Here is a 2,899-nt window from a genome sequence, read left to right as displayed (position 1 = left end):
TCATATATGTCCTGCAGTCAACCTAACAGAAAACTCCACATATTAAACTGTGATGGAGATACCACTAAACTAATTAAATTGTATCTAAGAGACGGTCGTAAAAAGTTAAAATAAACCTATTTCACTTATACAGTAAAAAGTTAAAAAATGCGGAAAAATGAGTTTTGATAGTGAAGTGGTAAAAATTTCTTGCTATAGTTATTAGAGATTTATCGATAACATTTTATTTTGGATTCTTAAAAACCTACTTCTGCAAAAGAGTACTAGAACTATGCTTACGTTTTTTCTGATGTCGCAGAAACCACATTTGTCATATAACTCATTGAAAGTTGATTCTTGGGACACACACAGTCTATAATTTCACGTACATTTAGTGTTACACAGAAATTAACTGTCCATTTGAACTAAAAAGAATCAGTTTCATTATTAAATACTAAAATACGAAAGAAAACGAGTTACTTTAACTTCATGTGAAACACAGAAAAATTAATGTTACACAAGGTGCTCAGGTCCTTCTTCCATTATTTCGCAGGCAGCTGCTCACGGTCAACAACACATTCTAACAATAAATCGCAATGCAATAGAAACTGTATAGCTTCAGAAGTGTCCTATAACCAATCCTGCCAAGACGTTTTACATCTATAAAAACAGTTATTCATTTAGCTGCTAGATGAGTATATCATTTTAGTGTGATGCAACGAAATGGAGCAAATGGTGATCAGACACTGAAGCTACGTACAAAGCCTCATTTCTCAGCTTAGCGCTTCCACTTCGTGTGTTTCTACACTGACAGTTATACAACGTATGAGCATCATTGTTACGAGGCTTCTTATACTGAACATGAATCTGAAAGTAAGTGTTGATTATGTTCGAAACCGGTAATTGTATGAATAAAACCTGTCATTGTCATCTAGTTAAATAAAAGAAAACGGAAATGCCACTGATTGTCTACTATTCTAGTGATTATATGGAAATCTTGTAAGTTAATACTTCTTGTTTGAACTCGATTTACACGGAAATATATAACCTGACATTAGTCTCTGAAGAAATACCTTCTTCTCAGTAAAGCTTAGATCCCAGAAATGATATTATAACGCTTTCTGATAAGAATTTTCTTTCAGGGAAGGAAATAAGAGATGGGTAGGAATAGCTTATTTAGCACAACTTAATAACAGTCAGCATAAATGAGTATTTGACTGAATTCTATAAACATACCTACTTGTCATCTTCATGACCTGGTTTCAGCTACCTGTAAGTAACCCATATTATATTTAAGTTACTTGCAGTGGGTAGGCTTGGCTCAGTCTGTTACCCCAACGTTTCTGTTTAGAAATCTGAAATTTACTGAAACAAAGTAATTAGTTCGCATATAAAGAGATTAACCTTCAGCTATCGCTGTCTTCTCAGCTGATAACACCTTCTGGTCTGAAAAACGTTCAAAGAAATAGCCGAAGCTAATGCTGATTGCAGTTTTAAAAAACTCATATACTAGTTGTAATAGTGGCTCAAGATAATTGGTATCTCTCCTGAAGGCAGAAAATCTATAGTATTTCATGACATAGCTCGCTGCAGACTCCATAGAGCACACTCTCTCGTAAATATACTAGAATCTTAAAACAATGATAAGGGTTCACAAATAACCCTCAGAAACTTTGATTGAAGACAATATAATTTCATTTAAGGCATAATCATGGCCATAATGACGAACACAGACGTCTGTGTATGCAACATACGGTACAATAAATTACCAGGAATGAAAGATTTCCATACGAAAAATTTCGTATGCATTATAAAGTGTAGCAAATGGCTCTTTTATTCGGATTATTTAATGTAAACCTGATTCTGTACTATGCTTCGAAAACTGAACATCTCACAAAACACCGAACGCATCGTTTGAATATAGATAAATGCACGTTAAAGAGCTGAAAACGATGGAAATACTGTTTCTGCAAGCCGTGCGATGCGAGCCAGAACCTTGGCAAACATTTATAAGAAGACTTCTGAGAATGAACAACCAAAAGTGACTTTATTTCTACTTGATACATAACTATGCCTGCGCCTCTGCACACCGTGACAAGCCGTCTGGAACCCCACGACAGACAAGAACTCACTTTGAACTCACTTTTTCCTGTTTAAACTGCCAGTTCCCAATGGAGCACACGACATACTCGTCGCAGACTGGTTGCCATTAACAGCTCGCCAAAGTATTTCATCCCATAATTATATCCCTACTGAGTCTGTCATACACAGAGATCGATTACTCGGTGCAGCGTCATCTTTGCCGGCCGGGGTGGCCGAGCGGTTCTAGGCGCTTCAGTCTGGAACCGCACGACCGCTACGGTCGCAGGTTCGCATCCTGCCTCGGGCATTGATGTGTGTGATATCCTTAGGTTAGTAAGGTTTAAGTAGTTCTAAATTCTAGGGGACTGATGACCTCAGATGCTAAGTCCCATGGTGCTCAGACCCATTTGAACCACTTTTAGAGTCAACTTTGCAGAATATCTTGAATTTAGCATACGTGTAAGAAAAAGTATATCTGAAGGTTGCGATTGTAACAGACTAATTTCAGTCACATACAAACTCAGAAAGTTTGCGTGCCTATAAACAAATCGAATAAGTACAGGGATCATCTAGAAGGAAGAATCTGGACACATTGTGTGGAGGAGAAAAATTCTAAAGTGACAAGTGCCAACTACTGATCACAGCAAGTGCTCCATATAGAGACCAGAATGAAAAATGCTCTTATCATAGCACAAAAGAGGCAATTACATCCTGGGCAGAGTTAGGATGTAAAGGAAGAGCACTAGCTTTCTGACTTATCAGACAACTCCAAAGAAATTTAAATCAAAACATCTTGATCTATTAGCGCAAAATTGCTTGATGGTTCCTCCAGAAACAA

The sequence above is a fragment of the Schistocerca piceifrons genome, chromosome X (genome assembly GCF_021461385.2).
Source record: "Schistocerca piceifrons isolate TAMUIC-IGC-003096 chromosome X, iqSchPice1.1, whole genome shotgun sequence".
Classification (NCBI taxonomy): Eukaryota; Metazoa; Arthropoda; class Insecta; order Orthoptera; family Acrididae; genus Schistocerca; species Schistocerca piceifrons.
This window is presented reverse-complemented; position numbering follows the sequence as displayed.